General features: G+C 43.9%; 1 protein-coding gene across 7 annotated transcripts in view; it reads right to left on the bottom strand.

Annotated features, from left to right (window-relative positions):
• NAV3 (neuron navigator 3) overlaps window positions 1-21,291 on the bottom strand; it is a 542,271-nt gene that overhangs the window by 163,383 nt on the left and 357,597 nt on the right. The window contains exon 1 of one of the 7 annotated variants that reach the window (XM_044280410.1): window positions 20,316-20,352. The exons of the other annotated variants lie outside the window; for them this stretch is intronic. The gene's annotated coding sequence lies outside the window, so the exon portion shown is untranslated. Of the gene's footprint in view, window positions 1-20,315; window positions 20,353-21,291 lie in introns of those variants that run through there. 7 annotated transcript variants of the gene reach the window in all.

Here is a 21,291-nt window from a genome sequence, read left to right on the forward strand (position 1 = left end):
TTGGCCATATACAAAATCAGGGGCAAGCTGCGCCTGTCACCAAGTGCATTTAACCCTCAATGGTGTGGTTGTTTTTTGGCTAAAGCCTACATCAGGGTGAAGCTGTCACACCAAGTGCATTTAACCAGCAATAGTCTGTTCATTTTTTGGCCATATACAAAATCAGGGGCAAGCTGCGCCTGTCACCAAGTGCATTTAACCCTCAATGGTGTGGTTGTTTTTTGGCTAAAGCCTACATCAGGGTGAAGCTGTCACACCAAGTGCATTTAACCAGCAATAGTCTGTTCATTTTTTGGCCATATCCCAGTCTAATTCTGTCACTAAATCCATACCGGTCACCCAGCGCCTAAATACTAGGCCTCAAATTTATATCCAGCTAAATCTGTCCCTAGTGCTGTAGCTGGGCGAGTTATTTAGTGTCCGTTCAAGCACATTTCTTGTTCTGGGTTGAAATACAATTCCCAATTTAGCAATTTCATAATTTAGTGGTTCCTGCTATATCAGAGCTCTTTGAAATCTATCCCAAAAAGGGTATATAATATTGAAGGTGCACATAGGGTCATTCAGAGTAACTTCACACACACCCGCTACTGTGTATTTCCAAGTCTAATTCTGTCACTAAATCCATACCGGTGACCCAGCGCCTAAATACTAGGCCTCAAATTTAATTCCCTCTAAATCTCTCGTTACCCACCGCTGTACTGTTGTTGCTGGGCAAGATATTTAGTGTCCGTCAAAGCACATTTTTTGTTCTGGGTTGAAGTACAATTCCCAATTTAGCAATTTCATAATTTAGTGGTTTCTGCTATATCAGAGCTATTTGAAATCTATCCCAAAAAGGGTATATAATATTGAAGGTGCACATAGGGTCATTCAGAATAACTTCACACACACCCGCTACTGTGTATTTCCAAGTCTAATTCTGTCACTAAACCCATACCTGTCACCCAGCGCCTAAATACTAGGCCTCAAATTTAAATCCCTCTAAATCTCTCGTTACCGTTGTCCTGTTGTAGCTGGGAAAGTTATTTAGTGCCCGTCAAAGCACATTTTTGTTCTGGGTTGAAGTACAATTCCCAATTTAGCAATTTCATAATTTAGTGGTTCCTGCTATATCAGAGCTATTTGAAATCTATCCCAAAAAGGGTATATAATATTGAAGGTGCACATAGGGTCATTCAGAATAACTTCACACACACCCGCTACTGTGTATTTCCAAGTCTAATTCTGTCACTAAATCCATACCGGTGACCCAGCGCCTAAATACTAGGCCTCAAATTTAATTCCCTCTAAATCTCTCGTTACCCACCGCTGTACTGTTGTTGCTGGGCAAGATATTTAGTGTCCGTCAAAGCACATTTTTTGTTCTGGGTTGAAGTACAATTCCCAATTTAGCAATTTCATAATTTAGTGGTTTCTGCTATATCAGAGCTATTTGAAATCTATCCCTAAAAGGGTATATAATATTGAAGGTGCACATAGGGTCATTCAGAATAACTTCACACACACCCGCTACTGTGTATTTCCAAGTCTAATTCTGTCACTAAATCCATACCGGTGACCCAGCGCCTAAATACTAGGCCTCAAATTTAATTCCCTCTAAATCTCTCGTTACCCACCGCTGTACTGTTGTTGCTGGGCAAGATATTTAGTGTCCGTCAAAGCACATTTTTTGTTCTGGGTTGAAGTACAATTCCCAATTTAGCAATTTCATAATTTAGTGGTTTCTGCTATATCAGAGCTATTTGAAATCTATCCCAAAAAGGGTATATAATATTGAAGGTGCACATAGGGTCATTCAGAATAACTTCACACACACCCGCTACTGTGTATTTCCAAGTCTAATTCTGTCACTAAACCCATACCTGTCACCCAGCGCCTAAATACTAGGCCTCAAATTTAAATCCCTCTAAATCTCTCGTTACCGTTGTCCTGTTGTAGCTGGGAAAGTTATTTAGTGCCCGTCAAAGCACATTTTTTGTTCTGGGTTGAAGTACAATTCCCAATTTAGCAATTTCATAATTTAGTGGTTCCTGCTATATCAGAGCTATTTGAAATCTATCCCAAAAAGGGTATATAATATTGAAGGTGCACATAGGGTCATTCAGAATAACTTCACACACACCCGCTACTGTGTATTTCCAAGTCTAATTCTGTCACTAAATCCATACCGGTGACCCAGCGCCTAAATACTAGGCCTCAAATTTAATTCCCTCTAAATCTCTCGTTACCCACCGCTGTACTGTTGTTGCTGGGCAAGATATTTAGTGTCCGTCAAAGCACATTTTTTGTTCTGGGTTGAAGTACAATTCCCAATTTAGCAATTTCATAATTTAGTGGTTTCTGCTATATCAGAGCTATTTGAAATCTATCCCTAAAAGGGTATATAATATTGAAGGTGCACATAGGGTCATTCAGAATAACTTCACACACACCCGCTACTGTGTATTTCCAAGTCTAATTCTGTCACTAAACCCATACCTGTCACCCAGCGCCTAAATACTAGGCCTCAAATTTATATCCAGCTAAATCTGTCCCTAGTGCTGTAGCTGGGCGAGTTATTTAGTGTCCGTTCAAGCACATTTCTTGTTCTGGGTTGAAATACAATTCCCAATTTAGCAATTTCATAATTTAGTGGTTCCTGCTATATCAGAGCTCTTTGAAATCTATCCCAAAAAGGGTATATAATATTGAAGGTGCACATAGGGTCATTCAGAGTAACTTCACACACACCCGCTACTGTGTATTTCCAAGTCTAATTCTGTCACTAAATCCATACCGGTGACCCAGCGCCTAAATACTAGGCCTCAAATTTAATTCCCTCTAAATCTCTCGTTACCCACCGCTGTACTGTTGTTGCTGGGCAAGATATTTAGTGTCCGTCAAAGCACATTTTTTGTTCTGGGTTGAAGTACAATTCCCAATTTAGCAATTTCATAATTTAGTGGTTTCTGCTATATCAGAGCTATTTGAAATCTATCCCAAAAAGGGTATATAATATTGAAGGTGCACATAGGGTCATTCAGAATAACTTCACACACACCCGCTACTGTGTATTTCCAAGTCTAATTCTGTCACTAAACCCATACCTGTCACCCAGCGCCTAAATACTAGGCCTCAAATTTAAATCCCTCTAAATCTCTCGTTACCGTTGTCCTGTTGTAGCTGGGAAAGTTATTTAGTGCCCGTCAAAGCACATTTTTTGTTCTGGGTTGAAGTACAATTCCCAATTTAGCAATTTCATAATTTAGTGGTTCCTGCTATATCAGAGCTATTTGAAATCTATCCCAAAAAGGGTATATAATATTGAAGGTGCACATAGGGTCATTCAGAATAACTTCACACACACCCGCTACTGTGTATTTCCAAGTCTAATTCTGTCACTAAATCCATACCGGTGACCCAGCGCCTAAATACTAGGCCTCAAATTTAATTCCCTCTAAATCTCTCGTTACCCACCGGTGTACTGTTGTTGCTGGGCAAGATATTTAGTGTCCGTCAAAGCACATTTTTTGTTCTGGGTTGAAGTACAATTCCCAATTTAGCAATTTCATAATTTAGTGGTTTCTGCTATATCAGAGCTATTTGAAATCTATCCCTAAAAGGGTATATAATATTGAAGGTGCACATAGGGTCATTCAGAATAACTTCACACACACCCGCTACTGTGTATTTCCAAGTCTAATTCTGTCACTAAACCCATACCTGTCACCCAGCGCCTAAATACTAGGCCTCAAATTTAAATCCCTCTAAATCTCTCGTTACCGTTGTCCTGTTGTAGCTGGGAAAGTTATTTAGTGCCCGTCAAAGCACATTTTTTGTTCTGGGTTGAAGTACAATTCCCAATTTAGCAATTTCATAATTTAGTGGTTCCTGCTATATCAGAGCTATTTGAAATCTATCCCAAAAAGGGTATATAATATTGAAGGTGCACATTGGGTCATTCAGAATAACTTCACACACACGCTTCTGTGCATTTCCAAGTCTAATTCTGTCACTAAATCCATACCGGTGACCCAGCGCCTAAATACTAGGCCTCAAATTTAATTCCCTCTAAATCTCTCGTTACCCACCGCTGTACTGTTGTTGCTGGGCAAGATATTTAGTGTCCGTCAAAGCACATTTTTTGTTCTGGGTTGAAGTACAATTCCCAATTTAGCAATTTCATAATTTAGTGGTTTCTGCTATATCAGAGCTATTTGAAATCTATCCCTAAAAGGGTATATAATATTGAAGGTGCACATAGGGTCATTCAGAATAACTTCACACACACCCGCTACTGTGTATTTCCAAGTCTAATTCTGTCACTAAATCCATACCGGTGACCCAGCGCCTAAATACTAGGCCTCAAATTTAATTCCCTCTAAATCTCTCGTTACCCACCGTTGTACTGTTGTTGCTGGGCAAGATATTTAGTGTCCGTCAAAGCACATTTTTTGTTCTGGGTTGAAGTACAATTCCCAATTTAGCAATTTCATAATTTAGTGGTTTCTGCTATATCAGAGCTATTTGAAATCTATCCCTAAAAGGGTATATAATATTCAAGGTGCACATTGGGTCATTCAGAATAACTTCACACACACACGCTTCTGTGCATTTCCAAGTCTAATTCTGTCACTAAATCCATACCGGTCACCCAGCGCCTAAATACTAGGCCTCAAATTTATATCCCGCTGAATTTGAATACAATACATTGGGCCAAATAATATATTTGTTGTTGTGGTGAACCATAACAATGAGAAAAACATCTAGTAAGGGACGCGGACGTGGACATGGTCGTGGTGGTGTTAGTGGACCCTCTGGTGCTGGGAGAGGACGTGGCCGTTCTGCCACATCCACACGTCCTAGTGTACCAACTACCTCAGGTCCCAGTAGCCGCCAGAATTTACAGCGATATATGGTGGGGCCCAATGCCGTTCTAAGGATGGTAAGGCCTGAGCAGGTACAGGCATTAGTCAATTGGGTGGCCGACAGTGGATCCAGCACGTTCACATTATCTCCCACCCAGTCTTCTGCAGAAAGCGCACAGATGGCGCCTGAAAACCAACCCCATCAGTCTGTCACATCACCCCCATGCATACCAGGGAAACTGTCTCAGCCTCAAGTTATGCAGCAGTCTCTTATGCTGTTTGAAGACTCCGCTGGCAGGGTTTCCCAAGGGCATCCACCTAGCCCTTCCCCAGCGGTGAAAGACATAGAATGCACTGACGCACAACCACTTATGTTTCCTGATGATGAGGACATGGGAATACCACCTCAGCATGTCTCTGATGATGACGAAACACAGGTGCCAACTGCTGCGTCTTTCTGCAGTGTGCAGACTGAACAGGAGGTCAGGGATCAAGACTGGGTGGAAGACGATGCAGGGGACGATGAGGTCCTAGACCCCACATGGAATGAAGGTCGTGCCACTGACTTTCACAGTTCGGAGGAAGAGGCAGTGGTGAGACCGAGCCAACAGCGTAGCAAAAGAGGGAGCAGTGGGCAAAAGCAGAACACCCGCCGCCAAGAGACTCCGCCTGCTACTGACCGCCGCCATCTGGGACCGAGCACCCCAAAGGCAGCTTCAAGGAGTTCCCTGGCATGGCACTTCTTCAAACAATGTGCTGACGACAAGACCCGAGTGGTTTGCACGCTGTGCCATCAGAGCCTGAAGCGAGGCATTAACGTTCTGAACCTGAGCACAACCTGCATGACCAGGCACCTGCATGCAAAGCATGAACTGCAGTGGAGTAAACACCTTAAAACCAAGGAAGTCACTCAGGCTCCCCCTGCTACCTCTTCTGCTGCTGCCGCCTCGGCCTATTCTGCTGCTGCCGCCTCGGCCTCTTCCTCCGCCTCTGGAGGAACGTTGGCACCTGCCGCCCAGCAAACAGGGGATGTACCACCAACACCACCACCACCACCTCCGTCACCAAGCGTCTCAACCATGTCACACGCCAGCGTTCAGCTCTCCATCTCACAAACATTTGATAGAAAGCGTAAATTCCCACCTAGCCACCCTCGATCCCTGGCCCTGAATGCCAGCATTTCTAAACTACTGGCCTATGAAATGCTGTCATTTAGGCTGGTGGACACAGACAGCTTCAAACAGCTCATGTCGCTTGCTGTCCCACAGTATGTTGTTCCCAGCCGGCACTACTTCTCCAAGAGAGCCGTGCCTTCCCTGCACAACCAAGTATCCGATAAAATCAAGTGTGCACTGCGCAACGCCATCTGTAGCAAGGTCCACCTAACCACAGATACGTGGACCAGTAAGCACGGCCAGGGACGCTATATCTCCCTAACTGCACACTGGGTAAATGTAGTGGCAGCTGGGCCCCAGGCGGAGAGCTGTTTGGCGCACGTCCTTCCGCCGCCAAGGATCGCAGGGCAACATTCTTTGCCTCCTGTTGCCACCTCCTCCTTCTCGGCTTCCTCCTCCTCTTCTTCCACCTGCTCATCCAGTCAGCCACACACCTTCACCACCAACTTCAGCACAGCCCGGGGTAAACGTCAGCAGGCCATTCTGAAACTCATATGTTTGGGGGACAGGCCCCACACCGCACAGGAGTTGTGGCGGGGTATAGAACAACAGACCGACGAGTGGTTGCTGCCGGTGAGCCTCAAGCCCGGCCTGGTGGTGTGTGATAATGGGCGAAATCTCGTTGCAGCTCTGGGACTAGCCAATTTGACGCACATCCCTTGCTTGGCGCATGTGCTGAATTTGGTGGTGCAGAAGTTCATTCACAACTACCCCGACATGTCAGAGCTGCTGCATAAAGTGCGGGCCGTCTGTTCGCGCTTCCGGCGTTCACATCCTGCTGCTGCTCGCCTGTCTGCGCTACAGCGTAACTTCGGCCTTCCCGCTCACCGCCTCATATGCGACGTGCCCACCAGGTGGAACTCCACCTTGCACATGCTGGACAGACTGTGCGAGCAGCAGCAGGCCATAGTGGAGTTTCAGCTGCAGCACGCACGGGTCAGTCGCACTACAGAACAGCACCACTTCACCACCAATGACTGGGCCTCCATGCGAGACCTGTGTGCCCTGTTGCGCTGTTTCGAGTACTCCACCAACATGGCCAGTGGCGATGACACCGTTATCAGCGTTACAATACCACTTCTATGTCTCCTTGAGAAAACACTTAGGGCGATGATGGAAGAGGAGGTGGCCCAGGAGGAGGAGGAGGAGGAGGAGGAAGAGGGGTCATTTTTAGCACTTTCAGGCCAGTCTCTTCGAAGTGACTCAGAGGGAGGTTTTTGGCAACAGCAGAGGCCAGGTACAAATGTGGCCAGCCAGGGCCCACTACTGGAGGACGAGGAGGACGAGGATGAGGAGGAGGTGGAGGAGGATGAGGATGAAGCATGGTCACAGCGGGGTGGCACCCAACGCAGCTCGGGTCCATCACTGGTGCGTGGCTGGGGGGAAAGGCAGGACGATGACGATACGCCTCCCACAGAGGACAGCTTGTCCTTATCCCTGGGCAGCCTGGCACACATGAGCGACTACATGCTGCAGTGCCTGCGCAACGACAGCAGAGTTGCCCACATTTTAACCTGTGCGGACTACTGGGTTGCCACCCTGCTGGATCCACGCTACAAAGACAATGTGCCCACCTTACTTCCTGCACTGGAGCGTGATAGGAAGATGCGCGAGTACAAGCGCACGTTGGTAGACACGCTACTGAGAGCATTCCCAAATGTCACAGGGGAACAAGTGGAAGCCCAAGGCCAAGGCAGAGGAGGAGCAAGAGGTCGCCAAGGCAGCTGTGTCACGGCCAGCTCCTCTGAGGGCAGGGTTAGCATGGCAGAGATGTGGAAAACTTTTGTCAACACGCCACAGCTAACTGCACCACCACCTGATACGCAACGTGTTAGCAGGAGGCAACATTTCACTAACATGGTGGAACAGTACGTGTGCACACCCCTCCACGTACTGACTGATGGTTCGGCCCCATTCAACTTCTGGGTCTCTAAATTGTCCACGTGGCCAGAGCTAGCCTTTTATGCCTTGGAGGTGCTGGCCTGCCCGGCAGCCAGCGTTTTGTCTGAACGTGTATTCAGCACGGCAGGGGGCGTCATTACAGACAAACGCAGCCGCCTGTCTACAGCCAATGTGGACAAGCTGACGTTCATAAAAATGAACCAGGCATGGATCCCACAGGACCTGTCCGTCCCTTGTCCAGATTAGACATTAACTACCTCCCCATAACCATATATTATTGGACTCCAGGGCACTTCCTCATTCAATCCTATTTTTATTTTCATTTTACCATTATATTGCGAGGCTACCCAAAGTTGAATGAACCTCTCCTCTGCCTGTGTGCTAGGCCTAAATATATGCCAATGGACTGTTGCAGTGGTGGGTGACGTGAAGCCTCATTCTCTGCTATGACATGCAGACTGATTCTCTGCTGACATGAAGCCAGATCCTCTGTTACGGGAGCTCTCTCCTCTGCCTGGGTGCTGGGCCTAAATTTATGACAATTGACTGTTGCAGTGGTGGGTGACGTGAAGCCTGATTCTCTGCTATGATATGAAGACTGATTCTCTGCTGACATGAAGCCAGATTGTCTGTTACGGGACCTTTCTCCTCTGCCTGGGTTCTGGGCCTAAATTTATGAAAATTGACTGTTGCAGTGGTGGGTGACGTGAAGCCTGATTCTCTGCTATGATATGAAGACTGATTCTCTGCTGACATGAAGCCAGATTGTCTGTTACGGGACCTTTCTCCTCTGCCTGGGTTCTGGGCCTAAATTTATGAAAATTGACTCTTACAGTGGTGGGTGACGTGAAGCCTGATTCTCTGCTATGATATGAAGACTGATTCTCTGCTGACATGAAGCCAGATTCTCTGTTACGGGACCTCTCTCCTCTGCCTGGGTGCTGGGCCTAAATTTATGACAATGGACTGTTGCAGTGGTGGCTGACGTGAAGCCTGATTCTCTGCTATGACATGCAGACTGATTCTCTGCTGTCATGAAGCCAGATTGTCTGTTACGGGACCTCTCTGCTCTGCCTGTGTGCTAGGCCTAAATATATGCCAATGGACTGTTGCAGTGGTGGCTGACGTGAAGCCTCATTCTCTGCTATGACATGCAGACTGATTCTCTGCTGTCATGAAGCCAGATTGTCTGTTACGGGACCTCTCTGCTCTGCCTGTGTGCTAGGCCTAAATATATGCCAATGGACTGTTGCAGTGGTGGGTGACGTGAAGCCTCATTCTCTGCTATGACATGCAGACTGATTCTCTGCTGACATGAAGCCAGATTGTCTGTTACGGGACCTCTCTGCTCTGCCTGTGTGCTAGGCCTAAATATATGCCAATGGACTGTTGCAGTGGTGGGTGACGTGAAGCCTCATTCTCTGCTATGACATGCAGACTGATTCTCTGCTGACATGAAGCCAGATTGTCTGTTACGGGACCTCTCTGCTCTGCCTGTGTGCTAGGCCTAAATATATGCCAATGGACTGTTGCAGTGGTGGGTGACGTGAAGCCTCATTCTCTGCTATGACATGCAGACTGATTCTCTGCTGACATGAAGCCAGATTGTCTGTTACGGGACCTCTCTGCTCTGCCTGTGTGCTAGGCCTAAATATATGCCAATGGACTGTTGCAGTGGTGGGTGACGTGAAGCCTCATTCTCTGCTATGACATGCAGACTGATTCTCTGCTGACATGAAGCCAGATTGTCTGTTACGGGACCTCTCTGCTCTGCCTGTGTGCTAGGCCTAAATATATGCCAATGGACTGTTGCAGTGGTGGGTGACGTGAAGCCTCATTCTCTGCTATGACATGCAGACTGATTCTCTGCTGACATGAAGCCAGATCCTCTGTTACGGGAGCTCTCTCCTCTGCCTGGGTGCTGGGCCTAAATTTATGACAATTGACTGTTGCAGTGGTGGGTGACGTGAAGCCTGATTCTCTGCTATGATATGAAGACTGATTCTCTGCTGACATGAAGCCAGATTGTCTGTTACGGGACCTTTCTCCTCTGCCTGGGTTCTGGGCCTAAATTTATGAAAATTGACTCTTACAGTGGTGGGTGACGTGAAGCCTGATTCTCTGCTATGATATGAAGACTGATTCTCTGCTGACATGAAGCCAGATTCTCTGTTACGGGACCTCTCTCCTCTGCCTGGGTGCTGGGTAGTGTTGAGCGCGAATATTCGAAAAGCAAATTTTTTTCGCGAATATCGCAACTTCGCGATTTCGCGAATATTTCGAATATAGTGCTATATATTCGTAAAAACGAATATTCGTTTTTTGTTTCCCCCCCCCCCCCCACAAAATTACAGTACACATATAATTGATTGTTTCCCAAAGGTCCAACAGCTCAGATCTTACTCACATTGCCTAGAAAGTGATTGAGGCGCGAATCTTCGTAAGGCGATTTTATTAGCGCACATGCGAATATCGGCACGTCCCAGAACAGAGGCAAAGGGCTTTGCATTCATACATTAGTGAATTGAGTTGCGAATCTTCGTAAGGCGATTTTATTAGCGCACATGCGAATATCTACACTTGTCCCAGAACAGAGGCAAAGGGCTTTGCATTCATACATTAGTGATTGAATTGAGCTGCGAATCTTCGTAAGGCGATTTTATTAACGCAAATGCAAATATCTACACTTGTCCCCAGAACAGAGAGGCAAAGGCCTGTGCATTCATATAGTATAGCACCATATTCGCGAATACGTAGAACTTCGTAAAAGTCGATTTACGAATATTCGTATTTTTTATTTTACTTTCCACCTTACAGATTACATTGATCTGTACTCTGTCAACTACTGTCATCACCCCCCACTGTATCTCGATTGATTCCCAAAAGTCTCACATTCCCTAGAAAGTGATTGAGGTGCGAATCTTCGTAAGGCGATTTTATTAGCGCACATGCGAATATCTACACTTGTCCCAGAACAGAGGCAAAGGGCATTGCATTCATACATTAGTGATTGAATTGAGTTGCGAATCTTCGTAAGGCGATTTCATTAGCGCACATGTGAATTTTGCATAGCATATGTATTATGCGATAATTCGAATTATCGCATATGCGAAATAATAACGAATTTGAATAATCGCGAATATTTTACGAATATTCTTTCGAATATTCACAAAATTTCGCGAATTCGAATATGGGACATGCCGCTCAACACTAGTGCTGGGCCTAAATTTATGACAATGGACTGTTGCAGTGGTGGGTGACGTGAAGCCTGATTCTCTGCTATGACATGCAGACTGATTCTCTGCTGACATGAAGCCAGATTGTCTGTTACGGGACCTCTCTCCTCTGCCTGGGTGCTGGGCCTAAATATATGCCAATGGACTGTTGCAGTGGTGGCTGACGTGAAGCCTCATTCTCTGCTATGACATGCAGACTAATTCTCTGCTGACATGAAGACAGATTCTCTGTTACGGGACCTCTCTCCTCTGCCTGGGTGCCGGGGCCTAAATATCTGAGAATGGACTGTTCCAGTGGTGGCTGACGTGAAGCCTCATTCTCTGCTATGACATGCAGACTAATTCTCTGCTGACATGAAGACAGATTCTCTGTTACGGGACCTCCCTCCTCTGCCTGGGTGCTGGGCCTAAATATATGCCAATGGACTGTTGCAGTGGTGGCTGACGTGAAGCCTCATTCTCTGCTATGACATGCAGACTAATTCTCTGCTGACATGAAGACAGATTCTCTGTTACGGGACCTCCCTCCTCTGCCTGGGTGCTGGGCCTAAATATATGCCAATGGACTGTTGCAGTGGTGGCTGACGTGAAGCCTCATTCTCTGCTATGACATGCAGACTGATTCTCTGCTGACATGAAGCCAGATTCTCTGTTACGGGACCTCTCTCCTCTGCCTGTGTGTGTGCTGGGCCTAAATATATGCCAATGGACTGTTGCAGTGGTGGCTGACGTGAAGCCTCATTCTCTGCTATGACATGCAGACTGATTCTCTGCTGACATGAAGCCAGATTCTCTGTTACGGGACCTCTCTCCTCTGCCTGTGTGTGTGCTGGGCCTAAATATATGCCAATGGACTGTTGCAGTGGTGGCTGACGTGAAGCCTCATTCTCTGCTATGACATGCAGACTAATTCTCTGCTGACATGAAGACAGATTCTCTGTTACGGGACCTCCCTCCTCTGCCTGGGTGCTGGGCCTAAATATATGCCAATGGACTGTTGCAGTGGTGGCTGACGTGAAGCCTCATTCTCTGCTATGACATGCAGACTGATTCTCTGCTGACATGAAGCCAGATTCTCTGTTACGGGACCTCTCTCCTCTGCCTGTGTGTGTGCTGGGCCTAAATATATGCCAATGGACTGTTGCAGTGGTGGCTGACGTGAAGCCTCATTCTCTGCTATGACATGCAGACTGATTCTCTGCTGACATGAAGCCAGATTCTCTGTTACGGGACCTCTCTCCTCTGCCTGTGTGTGTGCTGGGCCTAAATATATGCCAATGGACTGTTGCAGTGGTGGCTGACGTGAAGCCTCATTCTCTGCTATGACATGCAGACTAATTCTCTGCTGACATGAAGACAGATTCTCTGTTACGGGACCTCCCTCCTCTGCCTGGGTGCTGGGCCTAAATATATGCCAATGGACTGTTGCAGTGGTGGCTGACGTGAAGCCTCATTCTCTGCTATGACATGCAGACTAATTCTCTGCTGACATGAAGACAGATTCTCTGTTACGGGACCTCTCTCCTCTGCCTGGGTGCCGGGGCCTAAATATCTGAGAATGGACTGTTCCAGTGGTGGGTGACGGGAAGCCAGATTCTCTGCTATGGAACCTCTCTCCAATTGATTTTGGTTAATTTTTATTTATTTAATTTTTATTTTAATTCATTTCCCTATCCACATTTGTTTGCAGGGGATTTACCTACATGTTGCTGCCTTTTGCAGCCCTCTAGCTCTTTCCTGGGCTGTTTTACAGCCTTTTTAGTGCCGAAAAGTTCGGGTCCCCATTGACTTCAATGGGGTTCGGGTTCGGGACGAAGTTCGGATCGGGTTCGGATCCCGAACCCGAACATTTCCGGGATGTTCGGCCGAACTTCTCGAACCCGAACATCCAGGTGTTCGCTCAACTCTAGTCTGGAGTAAAAAAGCTGTGATATCGCTTATTATGAAAGGAGGATCCTCTGTTATCTATGCAAAAGGGATATCTTTCATTGTAATTCTGCCTGTATTGATAATGAGATGCATACTGGAAAGTTAGCTGTACAGAAAAGGAAGTCTCGACATCTTATTAGGCCTAGTGGCCAGCACAAACATTGCACTGATTTTATTATATATATATATATATATATATATAGTGACATGGAAAATTAAAACTAAAAGGCTCAATATTTGAAAAATATATATATATATTTAACATAAAAAACATGATTAAATCATGTCATAAACCAGCGGGTGTGAACCCACTGTGCCACGTTTCCTACCTCCTCTAAGGGCGTTATCTAACTGAACTCCTCGATCTTCACAGTACCCCTGATGGTGGGGATAGACTTTCCTGAGGGGAACACCAGGTCGCTACCTCTTGAGAAAGATAGGTACACGAGGCAGCTGGTCCAGGCGGACCAGAAGGTACCTGAGAAAAGTACTAGAGGTACAGGCGTTGTCAGCAGACTGAGTCGTTACCAGGAGCAACAGTGCAGGACCGAAGGAAGAGGCAGAGGCAAAGTCATAAAGGCAGTAGGTCAGAGCAGGTGGCACAGGTACAGGTCAAGCAATCCGGATCAGCAACAGGAGAGTCAAGTCAAGCAGGCAGGGATCAAACAGGTAGCAGAATCCAGGAACACAAGTACAAGTCAGGAGCACAGGAACATGAGCGTATATCAGGAACCTTAGCAGAACACAAGGACCTTGACACTGAGGCATCTGGAAAAGGGGGCTGAGCCACTTATATATGTGCAGGAGGGCTAGGATTGGTTGTCGAGGTCACATGATCCAACCCATAAAACACAGGAAGTGACGCATGACGGTCCTTAAGGAAATGCTGCAGGAAACATTGGCAACAGATCACTGCTGAACACGGTGCCCGGGACCGCGGCAGTAAGCAGGGGAACAGCGGCGCACAGTAGCCGCAGTTACAAATCAATGTCATTTTTTGAGGACACATGACTAGTGTTGGTCGAGCACCAAAGTGCTCGTGTGTTCTGGTGCTCCACAGAGCACCCAAGCACAGTGGAAGACAATGGAAGAACCCGAGCATTAAACCAGACACCCCCTGCTCTGAAGAGGGGAGGGTGTCAGGACTGTAGATCGGCTTAGGAGTCCCTGCTCTGACTCCATATATAGCTATGTCCATATATGGAGTCAGTGTTTGGGGACACCCAGTGTATTTAAATCTAATTTAGCCTCTATTTCTGAAAAGTTTCTGGTGGAATTCAAACTCACAACCTTCTACATTACAGCCAAGAATCTTATCCACTACACTATAGAGCTGCATGGCCAGTTACTAAACAAAAAAAAATAAAAAATGAAAAACAAAAGAGACGTTTGCTATATAGGAATACTTACTACTAGTAAGTAGTCCTATACAGCAGAAATCTCATATTTTATAATTTTTTGTAGCCCGCCATGCATCTCTATAGTGTAGTGCTTAAGATTCTTGGCTGTAATGTAAAAGGTTGTGAGTTTGAATCCCTTCAGAAATAGCGGCTTCAATTCAATTTAAACATATATATATAAAAATACATCGCAGCACTTCCAGTAGGTGAAAATAGTGGGATCCTTTTATTCACCCGTGCAACGTTTCGGTCCACTTTCTGGAACAATTTTTAAGCTTGAAATTGGTTCCAGGAAGTGGACGGAAACGTTGCACGATTGAATAAAGGGATCCCGCTATTTTCACCTACTGGAAGTGCTGCAGTGTATTTATTTTGATCGATTATCACCTTGGTTTGGTGCAATACCGCTGGCACCCCTTGCTACTGGTTGTTTCATCAGGTGTGCTGCCCTGAATTATTTTTGTATCTCTCTCTCTCTCTCTCTCTCTCTATATATATATATATATATATATATATATATATATATATACACTGCTCAAAAAAATAAAGGGAACACAAAAATAACATCCTAGATCTGAATTAATTGAATATTCTTCTGAAATACTTTGTTCTTTACATAATTGAATGTGCTGACAACAATATCACACAAAAATTAAAAAATGGAAATTACATTTTTCAACCCATGGAGGTCTGGATTTGGAGTCACACTCAAAATCAAAGTGGAAAAACACACTACAGGCTGATCCAACTTTGATGTAATGTCCTTAAAACAAGTCAAAATGAGGCTCCGTAGTGTGTGTGGCCTCCACGTGCCTGTATGACCTCCCTACAACGCCTGTGCATGCTCCTGATGAGGTGGCGGATGGTCTCCTGAGGGATCTCCTCCCAGACCTGGACTAAAGCATCTGCTAACTCCTGGACAGTCTGTGGTGCAACGTGACGTTGGTGGATAGAGAGAGACATGATGTCCCAGATGTGCTCAATTGGATTCAGGTCTGGGGAACGGGCGGGCCAGTCCATAGCATCAATGCCTTCGTCTTGCAATAACTGCTGACACACTCCAGCCACATGAGGTCTAGCATTGTCTTGCATTAGGAGGAACCCATGGCCAACCGCACCAGCATATGGTCTCACAAGGGGTCTGAAGATCTCATCTCGGTACGTAATGGCAGTCAGGCTACCTCTGGCGAGCACATGGAGGGCTGTGCGGCCCTCAAAAGAAATGCCACCCCACACCATTACTGACCCAATGCCAAACCGGTCATGCTAGAGGATGTTGCAGGCAGCAGAACGTTCTCCACGGCGTCTCCAGACTCTGTCACGTCTGTCATGTGCTCAGTGTGAACCTGCTTTCATCTGTGAAGAGCACAGGGGGCGCCCATGGCGAATTTGTCAATCTTGGTGTTCTCTGGCAAATGCCAAACGTCCTGCACGGTGTTGGGCTGTAAGCACAACCCCCACCTGTGGACGTCGGGCCCTCATATCACCCTCATGGAGTCTGTTTCTGACCGTTTGAGCAGACACATGAACATTTGTGGCCTGCTGGAGGTCATTTTGCAGGGCTCTGGCAGTGCTCCTCCTGTTCCTCCTTGCACAAAGGCTGAGGTAGCGGTCCTGATGCTGGGTTGTTGCCCTCCTACGGCCTCCTCTACGTCTCCTGATGTACTGGCCTGTCTCCTGGTAGCGCCTCCATGCTCTGGACACTATGCTGACAGACACAGCAAACCTTCTTGCCACAGCTCGCATTGATGTGCCATCCTGGATAAGCTGCACTACCTGAGCCACTTGTGTGGGTTCTAGACTCCGTCTCATGCTACCACTAGAGTGAAAGCACCGCCAGCATTCAAAAGTGACCAAAACATCAGCCAGGAAGCATAGGAACTGAGAAGTGGTCTGTGGTCACCACCTGCAGAACCACTCCTTTATTGGGGGTGTCTTGCTAATTGCCTATAATTTCCACCTGTTGTCTATCCCATTTGCACAACAGCATGTGAAATTGATTGTCACTCAGTGTTGCTTCCTAAGTGGACAGTTTGATTTCACAGAAGTGTGATTGACTTGGAGTTACATTGTGTTGTTTAAGTGTTCCCTTTATTTTTTTGAGCAGTGTATATATATATATACACACGTTTTTAGCCATAATATATTATAATATATTATTATATATTTAGAATATATAATATATTATAATATATGTAAATATATTATGGCTAAAACATCAGTAGTAGTTTCCCACATATTATGCATTCATATACATCAGAAGTATGATTTTTTTTCTATACACTATGTGTGTGTGTGTGTATATATATATATATATATATATATATATATATATTTATTTATAATTACACATTTTTTACAATTGCAAAAAAAATATATACATTTAATTTATCCTCTATTTCTAAAATGTTTCTGGTGGGACTTGAACTCCCACCCTTCTACATTGCAGCCAAGAACCTTAACCACTAGACTATAGAGCTGCATGTCCAAGTGCTAAAAAAAATATATTAATATGAGACTTCTACTGTATAGGAATACTTATAAGTTTATAGTTCCAAATAAATTTCTTATCTCTACATTGCAAATGGTCAAATGTAGCAGAACATTCCTCACATCACCTTCTCTTGTGATGAATCCCATAATCTGTACAATGTCATTCTGAGACTTATGCTGTTGTCATTTAGATATTATGTACAAACAATGCATTTATTGATGTTCATAAAAGAAGGACTGTATCTGGACTCTGTATTCTCAAATGGAGAGACATGACTTTTTTTTTATTTTTTGCACTTTTATAGTGCTGCTATAATCTGCAGTGCTTTACAAACGTTAGCATCAAGATGTCGCCAATGGAGCTCCCAATCTAAGCTTGGCATAAATTCTGTTAAGCTATTTCCAAATATTATTATAGAAAATTTGTGATTCTGTAAATAAACCATGTTCCAGCTGATCAGACTATGCGAGGCTCAGGAATAACCTATTTAAAAAACTAAACCATACACCAAATCATAAAGGCCTTCTAACTAGGGTTCTCATTCACTCATCAGTGACTCAAACCTATAGTCCCTCATGATTGGCTGTTCTACAGAGACAGCTGCCTGCAAGGCATTATGGGAGAGCCTGCTTGGGCCGATGCCTGAGATCGTGCAATCCCACTTGGTGGCTTCCATTTTAATTATTTAGCATCAGATGAATCGAAAAAGTTTCAGCTTAGCCAAAATCCAAAATTTGGGAAATTCATAACGTCTCAGCAAATTTGTACTACATTCATGCAGAGTAAGCTTTATAGAAACAAAGCAGTCTAGTTTCTTCTCAAGGATAAAACCAGTCATTACAGACAATAAATAGTGTACCGTAGCCTTGTTTAGAAGCTTAGTTATAAACTATTGTGGGAAAGTTTAGGGGAGATAGGTATATATATAAAAAAAGCCAAAAGGTTTATTGATAGATTTTTCTAAATATAGTAAATTGCTATGTGAATAAAAAAATGTAAAAAAAAAATAAAGTAATCTTACAGGTGCCCTTTAAACATCTTGTTATGAAACATCATGAAAGCCAAGAGATTAAAGTAAACGAGGGAAAAATGAAAAGTAAAATAAGGCATTATGTCATATTCTCTATTAACAAGCCGCAATTCTGAATATCAACAGCTCAGCAGTTTACATTCAATGCTAACCTAAGACACATACGTATTAGGAAATATATTACAAATGGCAATAAAGTATATTATGTCATTTGTGCCATAAATAATCAAATCTGAGCAAGTAAGCTATCTGTGCCCTCAGCAGAACAGTATCTAATTTATAAGAGCGGAGCCAAAAACGTAATCTCCATCCACAAGGCTTCTGTTCACCACAATGGCCTTGACCTACACCAACACTTTATAACAGACCGCAAATTGAAGAGTAGCTGCAAGATCAATGACTTTACTTGCCAAAACACTGTGGGAAAGTCCTGCTGGAATGGAAAAACCTAAGTAAATATTTAACTAGGAAAAAATTATGAATGGAAAGTAGAAACGTATAATTGTATCTGCGATCACTGATCAGATACTAAATCTCTTCCTTCTGATATGTCATATGTATGAAAAGAGATTGCTTTCTTTAATAAAGTTTCCCATCACAGAGAGGTCCTGCTGGATAAGCTTAGCTGCTAACCAAGCATTCACTAAATAGCGTTATTAGGTTTAGATTTCTCCTCTCATAGTACTGTGTGACAAAGCAGAGACCATACAACAACCATTTTAGCCATATTACTATTATTATTCAGCTTGAAACTTAAAAGTTCTTTTACACAGACCAATGAACGAACCAAACGTTCCTGGTAAATGCCTGATTATCAGCTGCATTTGCTATATTGGGACAAGCGATAGTTAAAGCAATCGCTTGTCCCCATAGGCAATCATTGTTCCTGGGCAGCACAATCTACTGCGCAGGAATTGTGATTTTAGGTGCTGGCTGAAAGACAGGATAACTGTATGAAGGTGAATTTGCCCAACACCTTTTACACAGGCCAATAATCGGGAACCACTGTTTCTATCAATGCTGATCCCCGATTATTGGCCTGATTATCGGTCCATGGTAAAAGGACCTTTACATTTCCATATATACTCTCAATGAGTAAAGGTCTCTTTACATGAGTGAATAACCCGGCAAATAAATGTCCTACAAACCATCCTTCCAAATCACTGACACTTCTAAATATTTGTCGGCTGATCTCATCTTTTATGTGAACACAAAAATTGTTATTTCTCGGCAGTACATCACCTATCGGTAAATGGATGTGCTGTCGACAACAGGAAATATTTTATATATATTTTTTCAAATTTTTTGCATATTTAGCACATTTGGGGTTTATTTTTATAATAAATATAAAGCCTCATCCAAGCTTTATTAATGCAATAAAAAGGCCGAAAAGCTTTCTATAAATTTACAAGAAATAATGTACCATAGTGAAAAAGACCATCAACATGACCTCCATCAGTGAAACCTCTCTAAAATACCTTCACTTTGAGAAGGCATTCCTTTTATCTAGACCAGAATCCCTTTTCTTTTTTATCCTTATACACTATTTAGAGCATATATCATTAGGATGTGCAAGTTTTGTTTTTGAGTAAAAAATTTAGACTTTTTGTCACACATACTATTTTTGAAAGGTGGTGTGGTTAGCTATGTTCAGGGATGGACTGGAAACTTTAATAGGCCCTGGAAAAAATACTAAAAGTAGCAACATTGTGTAGTCAGGTCCAAATTGATGAAAAGCAGGGCAAGCAATACCATATTGGGGCACATTATACCACTCCAACAGAGCCAAATACCACAGTCCATCGTGAAATACGGCCAGCAGCACAAAATACATCCCTAAAAACTTCAACTGGCCAGCCGTGAGGAGGACTCAGGTGGTCCTCTGGGCATCGGCCCACCAGGAAATCTCTCTTTAAGTTCTATGGCCAGTTTGCCTCTGGCTATGTTGATTAGTTTCACTCCAGATTTATCACTGCAACTTTGGAAAAAAAAGTTTCAAACAAAGTCGCACAGTCACTGCAGTACAAAGGTGTCATAGAAAGACTGTAGAAGCATTTCTAAACAATAGTGTGCGACATTTAACAAATTTGGCGCAAAGTACTGCCTTCAGTTATTACCTTCATGATAAATTCTCCCCTATGTATACTAGCCATCTTCTTTGAGAACAGAACAACAGATTTAAAAAAAAAGAAATCATTGTTCTCTCTCTCTCTCTCTCTGTCAATGAGCCATTGAAATTAAAATCAAAGTATCGCAAAGAACATTTTTTCTAGCAATAGAAATAACAATACTCATGTACCTGGTTTAAAGCTGTGTGATTGCTGTTCTGCTCTCCTGTGAATGCCATGTAATGATTGACCTGAGCTACATGCCTACAAAAGTTTCAATCAATTGTGCAAATCTATGGGTCACTCTACGGTTAATAATAAACAGACTTTACTGAAAATGAGATTTAGTATTAGTTTAAAAAGTGTGCAGGAAAGAAAAAACATATAATGCAAGTAAATAATAAAATACTGGAGTTTGACATTGTAAGTATCCATTAGAAAATCCATCATTAATATAAATTTTTACTTTTTTTGTGCTAAACAGTGTTCTGAATATGTGTATATTGCTGAATAGCAATGGACTTACATTGATGGATAGCCATGCTCCTGTGGATAAATGCTGGTTATGGATATATGCCACCCATCCTTGGGGAAAATATGTTTATTGGTCAGTAGGGCTGAGGAATTCTATTTAAAGAGGACCTGTCACCTCTCCTGACATCTCTGTTTTAGAAACGACTTGCATTCCCCATGTAATAACAATTCTGGAGCATCTATTCCTTTGACTCTATGCTGTGCCGTTCCTTTATTATTCCTACTAAATGAATTATTAGCAGTCAAAAATTAAGGTCCAGATGTGTGTTACCAGTTTCAGGTGTGTCCCTGCACAGACTGACACTATCCAACCCATGCTGCCAGTATCAGATTGTGCAGAGATACACATGGTAACACCCATCTGGACCATCATTACAAACTGCTAGCAATTCATTTATAACTTCTAGCATGAATAATAAAGTAATGGCACATCAAAGAGTTATAAGAATAGATGCTCCGGCATAGTTATTACATGGAGAATGCATGTAGTTACAATAGACATGCCGGGAGAGTCCTCTTTAAGCATTCTATTCTTTCAAGTGGTTTAGCCCTTTTCAGTAGATATAATCCAAATATCGTTTACCTGGCCAACCTCCTACAGTGCATAGACAGTCAGACCTAATAAGCTACTCA

Source organism: Bufo gargarizans, chromosome 2, assembly GCF_014858855.1.
Source record: "Bufo gargarizans isolate SCDJY-AF-19 chromosome 2, ASM1485885v1, whole genome shotgun sequence".
Taxonomy (NCBI): domain Eukaryota; kingdom Metazoa; phylum Chordata; class Amphibia; order Anura; family Bufonidae; genus Bufo; species Bufo gargarizans.